Genomic DNA, 20,782 nt, shown 5'->3' on the forward strand with positions numbered 1-20,782 from the left:
TTCATGGAAAATCTGATGGACATCAGCACCTGTGGTGTAAACAAAATAATTCCAGGCCTGCCTGAGTATTTATACCAAGAGCCTTGCAATCATCATGAAACGCCACAGGTGCGGGCTGTAAATTCTGCTTGATAATTCGAAAAAAAAAAAGCCGCTTTCACAGATTAAATGGTTGTATCTTTCAAAATGTATCAGAAGGAGGAAGAATTTCAGCAGTTGTCACCAAACATGCAGAGAAAGAGTAGGGCCTTTACTCGTTTTGAATTTTATGTTGCAAGTGATATGTTTGACTTAAAGGTATTTTTTGCTAGCTCTAAGTAATACACCCTGCCAGCATTGTGTTAGCTCGGGGCTAGCACTAATGGAGTTAGCCATCAAAACAAGTTAGATGTATTGCAGTGTGGGCCCATAAAGTGGACTAAAGTACTTTAGTATCTGCAGCAGACTGTTAACATTCAGCTCTTCAGCTTGACAACAGTCTCCCCTTTCAGAAAAAAAAGTTGGACTTCAGTCCTCGCCAGTCTTGACATCTCAGTGAAAATCAGGTTTTGTAGCAGCTGAGTGGAACAAAAAGCTCTCTGTGAGTTTCACTACATCCTCTCGTCGGCCGCGGCATCGCACACGCCACGGTACATTCCCTCGAGCTGTCGAGCGTGCAAAGTGCCCTCCCTCCTGTGGCGAGCCGATATATCATGCAATGACTTCGTCACGTGTGCAGTGTGAGATGTATGAGGTTGTCAGAGGCTGGAACGCAGGGCTGTCAAATGAAAAATAAATGAAAGACACAACTGTACATGCACTGATATTAGATTGAGGACTCTTTTCTTATATGTTGAAGAGGAGTAATTCACCACAGAAAAGATGTTCTCCGTTAACCTGGATGGGCTAAGGGCTCAAATATTTTTCCGAATTTGTGGTAAAAGGTCAGGGGAAGCAGAATCAAAGGGTCTGGGGTAATCCATTGAGCTAAAACAGCCCACTGCTGGAAGATTCAGGGCACTAAAATGCAAATGTTATGCAATTGCAAGATGAAAATCAAGCAAGCTAGCAAGACTACAGATGCTAGTAGCTGCTACTGACCAATTAAGCTGCAAAGAAAGTGGATTTTATATCTGTATCAGTCGCTGTACTTCATTTTGTTTGGTTCTGTGTAAGAATGCACTGTCTCTATCCCTGTGTAACAGTCACCACTGTCATGTTTGTTCACTAATAACAAAGCTACCACCAGCAGAAGGTTAGTTTAGCTTAGCTTAGCTTAGCTTAACTTAGCAAAAAGACAGGAACAGCTAGCTCACTTGTGTTTAAAATTCAACCACTAAGAGGGACAAAACAACTGAAATACACTGTTACTTTTCTTCAAATGCTATCAGATATTCTAAAGCTTGTTTTCACTCAGCATGGCCTTTTTCCTTCTGTTCCTAACAGCTACGGTCTCTTTTATTGAGTCAGTTATGCTTGTATATCCACCAGAACCACAAGGGATTTTTGCTATTTCATCCCAAACTTACTCCACCCAGAATGTAACCTCAATAAACCAGACTGTAATATGTGTGGACAACATAAGAGAGAGGCACAGCTGCTTTCTAACCGTTGTTGCTTCCTTTAGTTTCCATCTCTTTAACGAACTAAACCTCAAATATATTGAACCGAGTTCGGTTGAACTGCATTTTGGGAAAGGTAGGCCAGGTAAATGACAAACAAGCAAAAAAAGAATGATCAGAAGTAGGCTGGTAATTAGCAGCAGAGCTCGCATGTCTTATATGTTTACATCTTGACACAGTTCCCTAATGACTAACGGTGATGGTGACACTGACCCACTCACAAGAGCACAACATCTCCGAGCCATTTTCCATGTCCTCTGCAGCTGGGTCCAGATTGTAATGGTGCTTAGCCTGACCCAGATACTGTAATAAGTAAGGAATCCAGGCACATGAACACAGCGCTGGGCTTAAATACTCCCTACGGGTGGGCTGAGCTGGCAGAAAATCAGTCTTTTGCGAGTCTGCAGTCCACCCTGTCCCGTAACGTATGTGGCCCCTGTATTATCCACCATAATTAGGGGAGGGGAAATAAGCTAATCCATTGGTTGGAGATTTACTGCGAGCGATTTCAGCTGTTTTCTCAGGGTTGCGTTCTTATGATTAGCAGCTGTGCTAGCGTTAAATAAAAAGACATGACACATTCGGCGGTGGCATTTATGTGACAAGAATCCACACCTATCTGGCACGGGAGAAAAGGTTGAGACGCTTCAGGCAGCTCGTTCCTAAAAGACAGAAATGACTTGACACAAAGACAGTGGAGGATGTGGTTGTCGTATTCTTTTGTTCGCGCCTCCCTTCCAGCGCATCCATCTGACAAGTGACAGAGCTTTGAAACGGAGATATCAGGTTTACTGACATTTGTCTTCATTTCACACGCATAGGAGCACCAGCACAATAAAAGATTTTCATGGCTTATTTGATTCATAAAAGGGCAAAACTATCTTTGTTTATAAATTGTTTTAATATTAAACTCTTCCCCTTGAGAACACGACACAATATATCACCTTTGGAGACTGCGAGAACCCCCCCCCCCTTTTTTTTTCTTCATTTAGATTAAGAAATAAAAACACTCAGAAGGATTGTTATGCCACAAGCCACAACTCGATTGAACCGGAACGATCATCTATCACCCAGATATTGTGTTTTATGTGCAATCAGCGTCTGATATTGAGCCGGGTGAAGTCAAGGCTGAGATGAAAGTGAGCTGTTATGTTTCAGCTCAATAAAGCACAAGTCGCAGGCCTGCAGGATATTCTCATCCTCTTGAATGAATTCAAATCCGCAAGCTTCCCCCGAGTTGTGTATTTAGAATCTAACCTTGACCCCCTTTAACCCTTCTCTTGTCTCACATTCTCCTGCAGGACCAGCTGGGATAGACACACTGGGAACCAGTAGATCAGTAGATCTAAACTGGTGGCGTATTGTCCCCCTGCTCAGCCCTGCTGCCTCAGACAATCAGTCATGCACAGCTGTAAACTAGAGAGGCTGAGAGAGAAACAATGGGAGTTTTTTTTTTTTTTCTTTTTTAAACACAAATGTTGGACCGGAGCTGAAGGTCTTGAGAAAAGAGGATGAAGCGAAACGTGTGAGTTGTGCAGACAGCTTGGCCTTAATGACAAGCTATTATTTCATTATGAATGAACTGGTGCAACATGGGAAAAAGGCGGCTTAATCTAAAATGCTGACACACAAAGTGGCGCGGAAGCCGGGACTGTGATTCCACTCAGATAATATTTTAATGAGGCGGGTTGGTTTTAGCAGCACATTTAGACGGGAAATGTTGGGAATAAAGTTTGAGAATGATTTATTCAAACTCTGTCAGTCCGCTTCATCCGGACTGTGAGGGTGGATCTGGATCAAGAAACATTCTCCATCAAGTTGTTGCTCGATTCTGACTGATGGCCGGTGCCGGTGACATCACATTTTCCCGACTGAGGCGACCTGAAAGCATTATCATAACGCTGGCAGAAGACAGTGAGATCATGTAGGAAAGACTGAGAAAATAAGTTGTCCAGCCATGTAACAAATACACCAGTGCATATCAAAGGTAGTTAGAATGACTTGATAGTGCGTCTGATTGTGTGTTGGCTCGCTGCTGCCCTCCAAGGGAAGAGTTTTTGGAACAGGATGGTGAAAAGCAAGTGCTGCAGAAGTTTGCCAACAAGTGAGCTCGTTCCAGTTTTTAAGTGGATTTTTGAACCGAACTCAAAAGCTCCAGACTATGTTGACTGTTTTAAATCACTGAGTGTCCATTGACCAGATCGCTGCAGTCAGACAGCCTGGATTTCCTCATCTTCCTCCTGTCCGGCCTGCCTAGTCTGCCATATGTCTGATCCTCACCGTGGGCTTCATCCAGCCCGCTGACCTCCTGCATCTTGCCTTTCCTTGCCATCTGCTCTCCAGCTTGGCCCTTCTGGTCAGGGGCCAGGCGTTAACTGACTCAACACATGTCTGGGCGTGCTGTCAGGAGAGGGTCCTCCTCGTGTGTCTACTGGACCTCAGAGCAGTCACATCACCTCACATGCTGGAGCAGGTGGGAGATGCTGATGTACTGTGGAAGACTTTGTTCGTGACTTAAAAGTAAGGCACGTCTGAATTTTGGCCTCCCTGCGTTTCCGTACTTATTTGGGCAGATCCGGTACCTCTCGTATTAAAAAAAACAAAACAACCAAACCCCCCCCCCCCCCACAACAACAACCATATATAAAAACGTTTTGAAAATATTTAAAATAAAATTATAATGTGTATACATTAATTTCAGAAGAAATCCTAAGAATTTCATGTTGTTTATTAAGATTTAACGTCATTTGAAAGCGTCGGAGATCTGTTGATACACTGATGCCCACAAACCACGCCCCTGATACCGAAAAAAACCAAACAAAAACAAAAGAAAAAATATTTGAAATTCGCCGCATCTGAGGAGCAAGCGGAGAGGAGACAACAGTTACTAGTTCAACGCCACCATGTCAAAAAGACGGTTAAATTTGCTGTCTTTTTTTTCCAAAAAGACGGAAGAGTAGCATGACGCTTCAAAACGAGTCAGAAAATCCTCCACAGGCGGCCACGGGGGCAGCTGCCGCGGTCAGGTTGACGATCAAAATCGGCTGCAGGAGGAGGCTAGCGCCGCCACAGCTAGCCAGGTTCACCTCCAGCTAGCCTCCAGCTATCAGGTTCACCTCCAGCTAGCCTCCAGCTAGCCTCCAGCGAGCCAGGTTCACCTCCAGCGAGCCAAGCCGGGTCTAACGTGATGTGGGGTGTTTTGGGCAGCTAAATGGTGAGTATACTGTCTAAGAATAGGCCGCCGTGCCAGTCTTTAAATACCGTTATTGTAATGGAAGATTTGTGTGATTTATTGTGAGCTCTTTTTTTGTTGTTGTTTGTTTTACAAGTTGGACCTGTTGAGAAATGAATTTCAGACTGTAGACTGTAAGTCCCACCTGTGGGGATGTGGGCATTTGTAGCCTAAAACAATTATAAATTATTGTCATAACATTTATACCATGGATATTATTTGAAATTGAGGCCTGTAAGTCCCACAGCAAGGGTGGGCATTTGTATGTTGTTTTCAGCATACGTTCCTGTGCCCCTCTCTCATCCCTGAGCTGTCAAAGGTATTTTGTGTTCCGGCACCTTATGATTTATAAATTAAGTACTGATTTAGAGTATCCAATAATTCTCGTCCCCTCTTGATGTCTTTGGACTGTTGGAGGAAGTGAGAGAACCCACACAGGGAGAACATGCAGACTCCACACAGAAAGATCCAGTGTTCCAGCCGGGGCTCGAACCCAGAACCTTCTTGCTGTGAGGCGACAGTGCTGACCACTGCACCACAGTCCTAAAGGAAGTCATAGCTGATTAACCAACTGTGTAGTGTAGCTTGCCACGTAACCTCTCTGAACCTGCTCGGTAACCTGCCTGAACCTGCTAGGTAACCCCTAAACCCCACCTATCTGCTACCCACCTGTTGGTACCCAGATGCTACCCCCCCATCTACCCCTCCCTGCTACCTGCTAGGTAACAGTACTTATCCACACTGTGCTGGCCATTTTTTTGCATATCGTATTGTAAAGTCTTCCACTTGTTTGCTCTCAAATTTTTACTTCACCTTGTGGTTTTGGTTCATCAGCCGGAGTGCTGCAAACAACTATGGATGGATGCTGATATTTTAGTTCAGTGAAAATCAGGCTCATTGGTCTGATGATAATCAGCGCTGAATTAACGGTTCACGTTGTGCGTATGTGAACATCATGACAGGATGCTGGATTGATGTTATTACTCTGATAGCTGGGACGCTAACGCCTGTGGGAGGACCTGAAAACCACACCCAGGCTTCAGGTGCACGACTGTCCCTCCTCCGTGGCTCCGGGCCTGACCTGAGCTCACTTGTTTCATCTCTCGACTGTGCACACAGAAAGATAACGAGTTTGCAGCCCTGCAGCATAGCGGCTAATCGAGATGCCACCACTTAAATGTGCCCGGCGCAGTCGGAATGGCTACTCTTCATTTCTTTTCAGTATTAAATTAATTACATGTCTCCTCCCTTACATTCAGTGAAGCATTAACGACTGTGTCTGTGTATTTGCGGATCTTTTTAATTAATTTACAGTATCTCCACATGAGCCAAGAACCCCTTAAAGATTAGAGAAACTAGAGCTGTGTGTGTGTGTGTGTGTGTGTGCGCGCGTGAGTGACTGACCCATCACCCCCCTCCACCACCTCGACTCCCCGCCTCCTGCTGAGTGTGTTTACTTCACCAGTTACAAAAAAGCACCCAGAACTCCCACCTGCCCTGATTAGCATGAATCAGCTCCGGTTGGGTCCCTGGCAAGCCCGCCACCCATCAACACCCTGCCATTCTCTCACTCCTCCCCACCCGGAGCCCCTGCTGTGCCACTGATGCTACACCGAGCCAAAGATGCTTATCAGTTGTCAGGCCCTCCTGGAGTGCTGCAGGAAGCCCACTGTGCGTTTGTTTCACTGAGCTGTAACTCCATTTCATCTCTAGCAGCCGACAATTGTCGCACACTGCATTTGCGTTTAAGCTCTCGGACATTGTTGTCTTCTGATGAGCCAGAAGATTCAGCAGGAGTGAAATCCTTGCCTGAAGAATGCGAACATGCTACATATTGCAATCACGCATTTAAGAGATAAGAAAATGCTGAAGATACAATTAATGCAGCACATTTAAAGACGGTTCGACCCTTAATGATCATCTTTTTAATCAAACTTCTCTTTATACATTTGGCACTTCTCCTGTCTCAGGCTATTAAATCACAATTACATCCCTGCTGCGGCTGTTTGCTAATGGCCTCTAATGTATTCACATGCATTAGCTCAGCAGAGACACTCAGTAGTTCTTGTGTAAGAGGCTGAAAGAGAAGAAAATGAGTGCCCTGCAGGAACGAGGAACAATTTTTGTGTTTTCAGTTCGAGCTGCTCACACTTTCAGATGTAAAAATACACGTCAAATGATATAAAGATTTAGGCGGTGATAAGAAATGGAAAATACCAGTAGTACAGTCTCCACCAGGTGTTTCATGTTTCAGCAGGAAGGCAGGGGGGACCCCAGGGCCCCTGATTTGCTGATGGAGCAGCGGGTGGAGATGTAGCATCATTAGCATAACTGTTTACAAAGCCGATCAACCCCCTGGTAAGTTCAGACAACCAATCAGGTCGCTGAATTATATTGTATTTCCATGGTAACAGCCTAAAAAGCAAAAAAAAAAATTGCATCTCAAGGACTCACACAGGTGTGTTATGAGCTCAAGGTACTTTTGGGGTGATGTATCGCTTTAATTTAGGCTAATTTGGAATGCGAGTCTTGTGGTTGTTTACAAATCCAAGCTTATTTGGCTGTGGAACTGGCCAGTTTATTAGGTACACCTAGATAACAAGGATGTGGTGGAGCTCTGCAACACAGGCTCATCTCATGGTCAGCAGGATGAACACTATTAGAGTGATATCAAGGGAAGTTTTGAGCAAATGGCGGCAATTTGGAGTAGTGGCCTTCCAGTTCTTTGATTCAGACAACAATTATTCTAAATCCGTTGATGCATTGCTCCATGTAATTTCCTCCTCCTCCATCCAGCTGCTCCTCCGTTCCCTCTGTAAAGCCTTTTGTCTCGCACATGTCTGGTTGTAAGAAGCAGATCAGAAGCCCACTTACCCACATATATATGACCAAGAAATCGGCGATACATCCACCTGGGGAAATTAAATTCCTCTAATCCTCTGCCTCTATTACGATAACCAGGCTTCCAATTCTCTGAAACGCTGAACGTAACCGGGCCATGAAGATCTTATGGTCACTCACGCCTTTGTTTTCTCAACAAAATTCAAAAGGAGATCTGTTAGTTTTTAGGCTTTAGAATGTGAACGCAAAATTTGGCAGGGATAGAAGCCATTGGAGAAGCTGGTGTTCATTAATTAGCCTGAACAGGAGCAGATAGCTCGACAACAATAAAAGAAACAAAAACAAAACATGGATGTCTTCCAAATTCATTTGTTTGATTGCCATGTGTTGGAACATGTAATTGTTCCACGAGAGAAGGAGCACATTGTGTAGTTCTGCTGTTACTCCTCCACTTTAAACTGGCGAGATAATATCTCCTCAGTTTGTTAAGAGAGAGAGAGAGAGTAGCCGTCAAGGTTAGGTGGCCCAACCCACACTCGCGCAGAAACCTCTGGAATCAAACTGTGTGTGAGATTAGAGGTGAGTCCATAAAGCTTATCAGCTGTGTGCAGCCTACCGACTCTTCACCTATCAGTCATCTGAGAGCAAAGCCACAGATTGAGGCCGCATCTCGGCATCAGTATTATTAGAAACCTTATTAGAAACATTCGTGCTAACAGAAGCAGCCAGTGAGCTGAAGGAGGTTTAATTTTTTTTGCTCACCGAAACATCAGAATCAAGGCGAAATATGAAAACGGCAGCACCTCCTTTGTACGAGAGGAGATACCGCTGATGACCTCATCGGTGAAGAAGCCTCAGCTCAGAGCGAAGAAAACAAAATCAGGGCTTTTCTTTTGATTCGGCAGCAGAGTCTTTTATTCCTCTGCGTTTTATTGGGAGAACACGACACACAGAACCCAAGTAGTTTTTCTGCAGAGCCCCAGCATGGCCAAAGAGGGAGGGGGAGAAACGTAACGTGCGGCAGAGCCTTTTAGCTTGTTCCCACAATCTGAATAATTGTTGGCGAGGAGATGTGACCTTTCCCCACAGGTTGATTGATTTGTGGCTTTGTAACCCACGTTCCCATAAATCAATCACATTGTAGCAACCAGTTCTCGTCAGCCCAAATTCATCAAAATGTGGGAATGAGTTGCATCTTGTGGCCAAAAATGAATTAAATGGTGAGAACGACAAATCTTGTGGCCACAAAATACCTGTTGTCTCTCTCCAAGGCCTCCCCAGGGCTCCCTGCTCTCCTGGTCTATCGTCGTGATGGATGATTTGGGTTGAAAATGTATGATTGTGTTGTTGATGTATGCTGTAGAAAAACTATTCACTGTTGTATCTATGCTGCTCCTTACTCAAAAATCGAGATATTCTCTCCATGACAGTGTAATGAAGCCTTTTAGTGGAGTCAAAGTGTCTCTGAGTACCTCCTAACACAGGAATCCTGTCCCGCTGCCAATATCCTCCCCAAGGTGCTTAACAGCCAAAAGCAATTAAAGCTCCGGGAGGTTATAGATGACTCAAACGTCCCCGCGAGGTGGGGGCCCAAAAACTGAAACTCAATTAAAACAAGGAGAGGATTATACCGACGCTGTCATTCTGCATATTTCAAAGTGAACTCTTGGGATATCCCCACCATCTGGAAAGTAAGTGAAATAAAATTCCCGGAGGTATTCAGGAACATCCTGTTCCATCTTATCAGGTGAAACACCTGAAAGACCACGTGGAGGTCACTCCAGACGAGCCCCAAACAAAAAAGTAGATTTTAAAAAGTTGTTAGTTTGAACACTGGTGGGAAATCATCTCAGCGCAGAGGAAGCGCCAAATTAAAACTGTAAAGTGAAATATAAAAAGGAAAAAACAAAAACAAAAACCAGTCAGCCTGTCCAAAATATTGTCAAACAATGGCAGCTGCAGAATCCCTCAGGTCACAAGTGTGTGTTTGCGGAATTAATATCACATGGTTTCTGGCTAATGATGCACCAGAAATTCGAATGGTGTTGTCAGGCTGCCAAAGCGTGAGGGCGCCGTCACCTTTTGCTTGTGTTGTTCTTGACGTGTCTTGTAAAGAGATGAAGACATGACTTGGGTACAATGAGAGCAACTGTTTCCTGGAGAACTCATTACATTTGAAGCACTTATCTCTTGCTTCCATTTGAAGGTGCCAGCATGTGAAATTGCCTCGTTTCGCTTTAATGACAGACATTCAGAGAGGTTCCATAAGAGATCAGTCGGTGCTGCCATTAAATTATAAAAATCTTTTCTGTACCGTTCCTTTTCCTGGTGAGTCATTTTTTTATTTTATTTTTTAATCTTGCACTGAGTGACAAAAAGGAAATTCCTTAACATTAAATCAGAATTCCGCTCCTTTTCTCTGCAGCATCTTAACATCTGCAAGCAAAAGAAGATTAGCCCTAGCTTAGCTTAGCTTAGCCTAGCCCAGCCTGTCCGTCTCAAAGAAGAGCAATATTTATTTCAAATTCAATAGTTTGGAGCATCTTCAAAAGAAATTCTATTTTAAAACATGGGCAAAGTTAAAGAAATGATTTCAACAATAATAGCTGTGTTTTATTTGTTGTGTTTGTTTATTTTATGAAATAATCCAGAATCCAACATAAAAATCCCGTTGCTATGCTAACGTCTGGATTAGTTTACAACAAATACACCATCACTGCTGAAATCTGTGGTGATTTGTTCAAAGGGTCAGGGCCTGGTGTTTAAATGACCCCCTTCTGCTCTGGTTCTCCTCCATTAAAGGACTTTATTCTCACTATATCACAGCGTCGTGTTAGCATCGCCACTCAACAGCCTCGTACATCAAAAACTGCCTCATAGTTGGAAGCGTGTAGGAACACTGACCAAGCTTTTGTAGTTCACAAGTTGAAAGGGAACAGTTTGTCATTTTGAATTAACTCAGATAAAAGTGAAGCTTTCGTGCTAACACATGGAGCTAATTAAAGAGCTAGCTATGGCTAATAAAGACATCCATTTAAGTGGTACGTCTGAAGTCAAGGACCTGCTGCTTTAGAAGGGACTCTTGAGAGGCAAATCAACCGTTTCTCACAAGACGCAGTGTTTTCATTTCTGCTTAACCAAAAATAAATATAGTTGTCAGAACCAAGTCTGAATGATCTGTATACCGTAGCAAAACAGCAGCCTGAGTCAGACATCTGCAGGCAGAGCACAAATCCTTATTTACCCTCCAAATGGATTCACCGCCTGTGTTTACTTGCTTCAAATCAATGTTTCATATGTCATCACTGATGTCAGCCAGTGTGATTAAAAGATCCGAGGGCAATGCCTCATGTTTTTGTCAGAAGTAAGCAGAGACTTGATGTAACTTGCTCTGGATTTCCAGGAACTTATTTTGAAGAGAGACGGCTGTTAATGGGTTTTACCTCCAGCTTGTGTTGGAAGCAAACTGGACACAGAAATAATGCATAAATTGAGAGCGATGCCAGAGAATCCAGATTGGATTTGATTTCTAGGAGAAGACGCCAGCGTTCCCAGGCAGCTGTAGGTGCCATAGTGAGGGGAACACCACGTGGAACCCCCCTCCCCCCAACACACACACACACACACACACACAGGGATCAATACAGCCACTTCCTCCCACCAAATCCCTTTTCCTGTATCCGATGGCAGCGGTTGCCCGCATCCTGTCTGATTTCATTAATGACCCGATCAGTAGCTGCTCTCTAATGAAGAACATTTCTTTATTATACAGACGAGAGGCCATGATGTCACGACAGTTCTCCTCCCAAATGTAACATGTTCTTCTCATTCTTTGCCCTCATAGTTTTTGCGTGATCCTGCTATCAAACAGAACAGGACCTTCTATTTAGGTTCAAAACCCTAAGATGCCAACAACAAGAACAAAACAACAAAAAAGCAGGTTTCAATCTGACCTGATCAGCAGGTAATACTCTAAAAGTATCCAAAAACACAGGTTTCTAATCAAATATTGATACTCTCATCTTAAGCAGTATTGTCGTGTGGCTGAGGTTGCACAGAGGACTCTGGCTACAGACGGAGGAATGTGTTTCTTTGCACTTTGACCTCCTCTGTAGTGTAACTGAACATATTTCAGCAGTGAGTGTTTGCAAAGTGAAGAACGTCTCGGCTCTTCACATCTCATATTCCTAACTGCATCCCAGAGGTTTCACAGGAAGTGCCCCCCCCCCACACACACACACACACACATCACCCCACCCACTTAACACACACACACACACACACATTTTCTCCTTCTTCCTCTTCTCTCTGCTCCTTCCGCTCAGCTGGGAGTAAAACTGGAGCAGTTCAAAAGGAGGAAGGCAGGAAACGAAGAGACGAGGAGGGCTGGTCTATCTAAACATCCGGAATCTTCCCTTTAAAATCCATTTCATGACATGTTTCACAATCAGAGGATTCCTGACCGGAATATCAGTGTTGATTCTCCGGGGTTCAACATGTATAATTCCTGTGCATCAGATTGCGTGACCTTCATTCTGACCTCCTGTGAATTCCATTCAAAAGAACCAGTGTCACTCTATTGACATGCAGCGCATCGCACTGGTGTTATTTTCACTGTTAAATCATTTAATCCCTCCAGTTATGGTTCCTTAGCATCATTTTTCTGGCATTTCAGCACCTCCTGCAGCACTGCATGTTTTTAATTAAACATTTATTCCTGTTTTTTTTTTTTTTTTTTTTTTTTTGTAAAAACAACTCTTGATTGTGTCATTTCCAGACCCTTTTAAATGCTGCGTACATGTTGTTATTGGCCCGGCGACAGTTCTGGAGGGATGACAGGAAATGAGAGTTGGGAACAAATGCAAATGTAATACATGTAATATCTGAGATAATTATCACTCAGTCGCATCATGAATATATTTGTGATTCACCACAGGATATAACATACAGGACAAGGCCCATACCTCAAAATAAGATAGCCCTGCCAATCTGATTTAAACAGTTCCGCACATCCCCCAACTGTTATAGAGTGTTAAGTCGCACAAAATATTTGATTCTGCAAAATTATTTCAAATTCTTTGAGCTAACTAGCTAGCTAACAGAGCTGGGCGTCGAGGAGTCATGTAACAGCCTCACACTGCTAGTGTCCCAACAAGAAATGCTGCATTATGTCAGTTAGTTCCTGTTTTATTTTGAAATCACCCGAGTCTCAGTTTGCTTTACTTCCTGTCCTTGTGCTCACGTCCATGTTGGCGTGATCGCCCGTGTCTTAATTATTCCTCGTTAGCCGCAGGCTTGCTCCCATTGTCTCTTCATCAATCAGCTCTTACCCAGCGCTTGTCATCTCCCACGTGGTTCTCGTTGTTGCACTCGTTCTGTTTTATTTTTAGTTCTGTTTGCGTTGGGTTGTGTCACTCCATTAGTTCGTTTGCTCTGGTCTGAATCAGCGGAGGAGTCCTGGAGAGTTCTCCATGTTTTTGGCGGGCTTCAGAGTACCAGTGCTGTGTTCACACCTACCCATGTGAACCGGACTGAGACGGAATATGGCCTCCATGCAAACCAAACAAGGTAGGCGTGGTCTTTTGGATTGTTCCTTTTAAATCAGACGGATTTCAGGAGACGATCCAGGTTATGAGACACAGAAGTGCAGTACTAAATCAGCATAACACAAAAAAACAACAACATTTACCTCAATAAAATCTGCCTGTCAACAGCTGATGTTAGCTTAGCTGAACAAATTAAATGAAGACAGTTGATTTGTTCTCAGCTTGAGCCTTAAAACTGTTCTGCCAAGTAACGTTCTATGCAAAGGATGCAATGGTGTGCTGGAGTGAAGGGACGCTGTCTGTCACTCTCCCATCCCCTCTACTTGTTTTTAACACCTTATTGTCCTCACATTCTGAGAGTCAACCCACCAGGGGGTAAAAGAGTTAACACCCGAGAGAGTGCAGCGTCTCCCCACAGATAGTCACTGAGAAATGTGACTCATTATAAAAGCTGCAGGTGCGTCCCACCTCTTCCCTCCACTCAGATGAAAACACAATTAGGCTTCAGTTGCAGGGAACCAAGTGAAAAGCATTTAATTGCTTTCAGGGATCCCAATGCACCATTGTGGATCCATCATAAACAAAACTCTAATAATACCCCACCACACTGCTGCAAACATGAAATGTGTTTTCCTCCTCAGTGTTGACTTACTGGTGGAGGAACATCTCTGTGAGACTGATTTTCGGGGTGTTTTGTTAGCGTTAATATTGCGTAACATTCAGCCACTTCTCAGGTTCCCTGTCAGTGCAGCTGCTTTGATCTCGCTCCATGTTTGACATGTTATTTATTATCTCCTCTGTGTGTTCCACATGCTTCCTACACACACGCACACACACATTTCTTAGGTGATGCTTTCATTCGCTCAGCTTGGATGTGAAAGCCAGAGGATGGTAGTGGGAGTCTATCCAGGGGCTTAACCAGCACAGTCACAGTCAGATGCTGCTTTCAAGTCTCTCTCCATAGAGCAATGATGTGCAGATTTGCTGACATGTTGGGAAAGCGTGTATTAGCTGTGTTGAATAAGCGAAAAAGACACAGGGTATAAGGTTTTAGTGAGAGTGCTGAAATTAGTTTGGTGGTGGGTGTTGAAGGCTGATAAACAGCAGGCAGAATGCAGAAAAAAGCAGCCAGGTATATTTAGCTTGAAGCTAAATGCTAACGATGGTTAACAACAGCTCAAATCAAAGCATTACTGAGCATAGCTGTATCTAGAGGATGTGGGTTATGCCAGAGGACACACTTGAGAGTTTGAAAGTAGAGGTTTTTGGTCTGTTATATCATTGTAGCTGTTAACCATCTATCATCATTAGCCTCCAGCTAATTATACCTGGCTAGCTTTTTTCTTTTCTTTTTTTTTTCTGGGTTTTGGACTCACAAACAAATGATGCAGGGAGGAAAAAAAACATCTTCATGAGCTCAAGACCTCTATTTGTGAGTATTTTAAAGGCTAAAAAGCATTTTTGGTTTGAAGAACTGCTTCAAATGTGACAGATTTTTTTTGTTCATCTGTCGTCTTTGACAGTGATGGCATTTTTTTTAAAAATAAGCATTTCTTGAAGACATGGCAGTGTAGTTTCTGCATGTTCATCTCTTCCTGATCCAAAATAAGAGTATTATAATGAATGGCTGAAAAAAAAAATACTCATGAAAAATAGAATATATCAAAAGATACTTCTGTAACTGACTTTGGGGCGTTGCTAGCTAATATGCTAGCTAGGTATCCACTAAGGCTAAATTCTTTAGTCTTTTAAAATTCTTGTCCTATATTTCTATCTGAAAGCATGACCAGCATTTAAAAAAAAAAAGTAAGGCAAATAAAAAAGATTATATATAATAATGGTAAAAATGACAAATACGAAACACGCAGGTACAAACAGTGTGTCATGTGGTCATGGATCCCAACCGGATGTGAAAAATGATTGAATCTGAATGGGCATCATATTACTGAGCTACGTGTGCAGATTTATCAAGGTTTTTCCAAAAAAACAAAAAAGTAATTGGCTCCATTAATCGGATGCTAAATCTTACTCCAATGGATTAGTGAACTACTGTTTAAAACACCCAGCCAACTTCCCCCAAAAGCTTAAGAATTAGTCCCAATGTCCAAATATTGGCCTTTTTAAACCATGTTTTTTTTGGTTTGTGAACCCAAATGGATGAATAACCTGATTATTCCATCACTTTGATGCGCACAGGGGAGGTTGTACACTTCATGAAAGGAGGCTAAAAGCTGGATAGTCAATAATAACCTGAGTGTTCAAGCCCAGAAATAGTGGCGTGTATTTGTGAAAGTGTCAGACCAACAGCAGCAGCTTGACTAATTTTAACCTGCAATCCTGCACACAACTGACTCACTGACAGTGGCACACAGCAGAAATATGACAGCGAGTTGTTGTGACTTCACTTCCACGAGTCTGAGACTATTTTTCCATGCTGGTGGAGACCCAGAAATGTCATATCTGTGATGCATTTTTAGAGAAGACTTTATCTTTGCAAATTCCGAGGCTGCAGAGTTTTACTCAAGTGGCTGAGCATTTTTCCTCTGCTATAGATTTGCTTGTCAGATTGTGTAAACATGACGTCCTCGTCTCCTCGCATCCGTGCACACGTGGATACGCGCACTTTGCCCTTTGGTTACTGTGGACAATGTCATTGGAGTGACCTGGAATGTCACTGTTTGTATGTGTTCATGTTAGTGAGAGGATGAAGTGTCTTTATTCGTGGGGTGGCAGAGGATGCACGGCGTTTACCTCCCCTGCACTAGAAATTATTCATGTATTTTGACACTTGCTAGCCTGGAACACGAGTCCGCTGCACGACGTGTTGTTGTTCCTCAGCAGTTCCCATGCTAAAAAGGATCTGCTGTTAAGTAACGTGTATATTAAAATCTGTTATAGCTTCTTCTTTTTTGTTTTTAATTGATTCCACATGGTTGCACCGTGACCTTACCATGAGTACAAGTACAACATAAATACTCCCTAAAAAATGCAGTTTTATGTTTTCGATTTAACATTTGCTCAAAAAAGCTAGTTTTAGAACATGATTGATCAATTTCATCCAAATATTTACAGTATTCTCTTGTTAAATGGATTATTTGTAAGGGGAGAAATCTAGTGTGAACAAGCTAGCATACTAAGGTACCTAATATAGAGGTATGCTGCCGCCATTTGTTGTGGAGTAAAAAGGTCGCAGTGCTAGCTTAGTTAGCTTTATTTATTTATTTTTGTTCTTTCTTATTTCATGAATATTCTTTTTAATTTATATTATCCTTACATCTGCTCTCTGCTAACGCTGCTGTAACTATTTAAATTTCCCCAGTGTGGGATAAATAAAGTATTCTTATTTATGTGTGCACGCTTTGCTAAGATTACAAATGGCACCTTTTTTAATTTCAAGGATTGTGTCTCCACTATAAATCACTCTGCGGTGTGTTGCACAACATGAGAGTGATGGAGAACCGCATCCCAAATGAATTCAATTCATGCAAATGGGAGGTTGAGGGTCACAGTCGCTTTACGTATGTGGACCCAGGGGCACGCCGCCTCATCACGCATCCATTAGCAGCAGATGTAACGTTTACAGTAAATGTTGTTATTGACGCAGGCACCTCTGACTGGGCCGGCTATCGGGGGAACTCTCCAGGGAGGTTTTTGTTCTGTCAAGATGAAGCTTTGATAAGTTTGGAAGTGATTTTCATCTAATTATTTCAAGGTGCACACAAAGAATAGGAAGCATTCCTCGGGTTTATGATATCTGAAGGAAAAAAAAGTCAATTCTGGCCTGCAGATTTGACACACATGTTCTCACGAAGCCGTTGTAGTTCTCGAGTACATTCAGCTCCAGACATCAGTGGGAAAGCCAGTTATTTTTGCTCACATGGCGGCGTGAGAAGTTGTGAACTATCATTTAACTCACCGCTGTAAGGAAGCAAATTACTATTGTCTTCCATAACAAGCGAATGTACAACTTCTTATGAGTGTGCAATCAGTTTTCCACGGCAGCCTTTTTTCACGATCAAAGCAGCTGACGTTTCAGGGTCTTTGTTGTTGTCTTTGTTGAATATGTTTTGTTTTGTGGTTTCGGGCAGTCAAAGGAAAGTTTTCCTGCTCCAGGCGGAGGATAGTAGCTTCACAAAAGCAAGCTGCATATCTCTTTCATGCAGATACACGTGAAGAGTTTCTGGGGAGTGAAGACAAACACATCAGGATTAAGTCAAGAGGGATGGCCCTTCTCTCTCTCTCTCTCTCTCTCTCTCTCTTTCTCTCTGTCCCCCCCCCCCCCCCCCGTGTGTGTGTGTGTATGTGAGGCCTCAGACAACACACACACACTTTGGCTGAGTCACAGCCGCAAAGAACAGGTGGGATTTAAGACCCTTTATAGATTTACATGTTTTGCCGCTCCAGTGTTTTAGCATCTGGAGTTCTTCCCCATGAATCAAATCAGATATTTCTATTAAACTTGTGGGGTGAAACTGCTGTTTCATACCTTCTCCAGGACATTTTGCATTTGTCAGGCTAAATTATGCTCAGGATTTCCTGCTGTCCAACTCTCCAGCAGCTCTGCTGAAGCTACCAGCCACTACCTTCAGTCTCCTGAATGTCCTGCTGACCCACACATGAAAACATAACCAGGCTATCTCATTATTTGCCCTCTGGGGAGTTAGCAGAAGCTAGGGTCGCGTAGCACGCTGTCATGGAGGCAGCAGCAACAGCATGCTCGTCTCTTGATAAACCTCTGTGTGCAGGCCCGAAGCTCCTGGAAACAACTTGGCAGTTGCACAAGTTAATTTGTCCCAGTTTACTTTATTTACACGAAGGATGCTTTACATAAATTAGAAGAAAACACACTGGTCTTGATTTGAGAGTGTAAGCTGCTTACCGTGTCGGTGTCAGTATGTTTAAACTTTTGACAATTTGACTTCTCTCGTACTTTTTGCACAGAAGCCGAATCCCGTGGGAGTGGGAGGTCAGTATTTCTAAGAATGTCAGCATTTATCTGAGGATTTTCATCCTCTATATTTGCTATTCTGTATGAAATTACAATACTGTCCTCAAAAAGTCTTTTAACTCGGTCAGTCACCCATTTAAGCACAAAAACTTAGAGATGGATAATGTTTAAAGTGCTACCTCCAGCCCAACACGCGTCCTCTCAAAACCCAAATCCTCTGTGTGTTTTTAGTGAGCACTCGCAGAATTTTATGGAATTCATAACTTTTAAGGTTGAATGGGAGCTAATAAATTTTGCTCACCACTGGTTACAGTTTTTGTATCGCACTGTTGGCTGTCCTGTGTGTCAAAACTGCACTCTGCTGATAAACGCCGTCTCCAACTGTGACGACGATGATGAAGATAATACCTTGACACAGATATACGTGGCTGCTCTTCATTTGTTTTTACCTGAGATCCAGGCTAGCTGTCCACGCTGCTTAACATAAATTAAAGCGTTAAAAATGTGTATATCGCAAAATGTCAAACCATTTCTTGAAGAGATTGACACAAACGTTAAACATTACACCCCTTGAGTATGATTCAGTACAAAACAATCATTTTGTTGTTAATGAGGCATTGGGGTATTCACTTTGCATGCTGTTTTTTTCCCTACTAGTTCTTATGCTAGGCTAAGCAAATCTTAAGCAGAAAAAGCTGCAGTATTTTTTTTTGTGCAAAATATCAAACTACGTCTGTTTTAAAGGGTTTTTACAAAAGTTGAAAAATATTTTACAAGTTAACTCTTCGCATTAAATAAAATCCAGCCTTATAGTTGTCGTAAAAGCAGTATTTAGGTTTTTCTTTTTACTTTGCAAAAGCGAGCTGTTTCCCTGGGCCAGTTCTTAAGCTAAGCTAATGCTAAGCAGAACAAGCTGCATCAGGATATTTTGCAGGATGTCACACAACTTGTGAAAGAGCTTTATTTCCATTAAAACTCTTTAAAAATTCAACTTTAAAGGCAAAATAAATAACTATAGCAGCCTGGCAGCTGCGGAGGCTCCAGATGTGGGCAGGTGTTGCTGTGGCTGCTGCATTAGCCCGTGAGCAGGTGGCTAAAGGCAGAACAGTGGCGGACCGCTGTGGGGAACAATGCTGTTGATGCAAGTGGACAGAGTGTCGCTGCGGCGGGCAGCCTGCTGTCACATCCTGTACTCTCCCCAGACGCTGATACACATACAAAGCAGACATTACCACCCCATCATTCTGGCTTTAATAGAGACGTATCCAGGGCCTGATTGAATTTTATCATCTCGAAGCAAAAGAGGAGCAGAAAAAACTACAAATACTCTTTTTCTCCCACTTCTTCCCTTTTCCACTAAAATGGGTTTTTATCTTTTCTACCAACAGAAGCTCCCACTTTCAGAAAACCACTTATGTCTCATCATCTGCTAATTCAGTGTGCCTCCACTTGAATTATGGGTAATGGCTGTGAGAGGAGTTACTTCTTTACCCCGATGTGGCTTTTAATCAATAAGACACTGTGTTTACACTCTGTTGAGAAATTATCAGCTTTGACACAGTATTGATGCACTGCTGCTCGTGGCTTCATCTGCATAAACAACCAGCTGTCACTCAAATAATCAGATCTCTATGCTTCACTTTCTGCGTCGGTGGAGAAGGAAATGGCAAAGTCATGGTCTGGATTAATTGCTTTCTGGTTTCCTGCTGATTTTGTGAATTTTGTTTTCCTTTTTCTCCCTCTCTTCTTTGAAGGAAATGTTGCAGGGAGCCACAGACTAAAAGAACACTGGCTTGAAAAGATATCACACTGCTGGGACAATTGTCAACAATGATATTGTATTGTCCTTAAATGATTTTATTGCGCCGGCCGCTTTATTGCACTGCAAAAATCAGCCCTCTCCTCTTTAAAAGTGAAACTGGCTTCCAAATATTTTTTTATGATTTCTGAGCAAGCGCTGCGAACTGGTGGTGGGTAAATGACCTCATCATCAGGAGGGGTGTCAGCGGTGCCTCAGGGTGTCGGTGCAGCGTTGCAGAACAGATCCATATTCAGCGTCACAGCAGTTTAGTCCCAGAATGACACACAAGTATCTGACATATTGAATATGGATGTAGAGCTCTTCATGAGACTGGCTGTCACGGCTCTCAAGGGCTGCAGAGTTTAAATCGGATGTTGATCACTGGTATTATAGCCGCTGCAGCCCTTAATAGTGGGAGGAGGCAGCAATGGAGTGCAGCTAACGACACCGTTCATCAGAGAAAGCTCATTTAGCGAGTTAGAGGAGACTGTAAACAAAGTCATGATGAGTTTTCTGGAAATACTGATTCAGCTGTGGCTTCATTTCAAGTGTATGTGTATGAAGGTGCTTCTTTAATCTTTGAAAACGTGTCGAACTGTCTGATGTCTCACTAATTTTTCACGTCCACAAAGGATTGAGTTGATTGCCCGTTGGTTGGCAGGGTTCCAAGGAAGAACTTGTCATTCGGATAACGTTGTTTGTTAGCTTATTGTAAAAACTGCAAGGGTGAGGCTGACGTCGTCGGCAACGGTCCTCGTTTAAAGTCCACGAGGAATCATCGCAAGAGAAATTGTGGAGAAAAGACAACCACGT

At 42.9% G+C, this 20,782-nt stretch overlaps 1 protein-coding gene across 1 annotated transcript in view; it reads left to right on the forward strand.

The window, feature by feature from the left end:
* Window positions 1–4,330: 4,330 nt before the first annotated feature.
* The window catches only part of LOC147272659 (ly6/PLAUR domain-containing protein 6-like), a 42,790-nt gene continuing 26,338 nt past the window's right edge, over window positions 4,331–20,782 (forward strand). The window contains exon 1 of the mRNA XM_086199010.1: window positions 4,331–4,815. The gene's annotated coding sequence lies outside the window, so the exon portion shown is untranslated. The remainder of the gene's footprint in view (window positions 4,816–20,782) is intronic.

This window comes from Aulostomus chinensis, chromosome 1 (assembly GCF_037954235.1).
Source record: "Aulostomus chinensis isolate RoL2024-O1b breed Wild chromosome 1, RoL_Achi_v1.0, whole genome shotgun sequence".
Taxonomy (NCBI): Eukaryota; Metazoa; Chordata; class Actinopteri; order Syngnathiformes; family Aulostomidae; genus Aulostomus; species Aulostomus chinensis.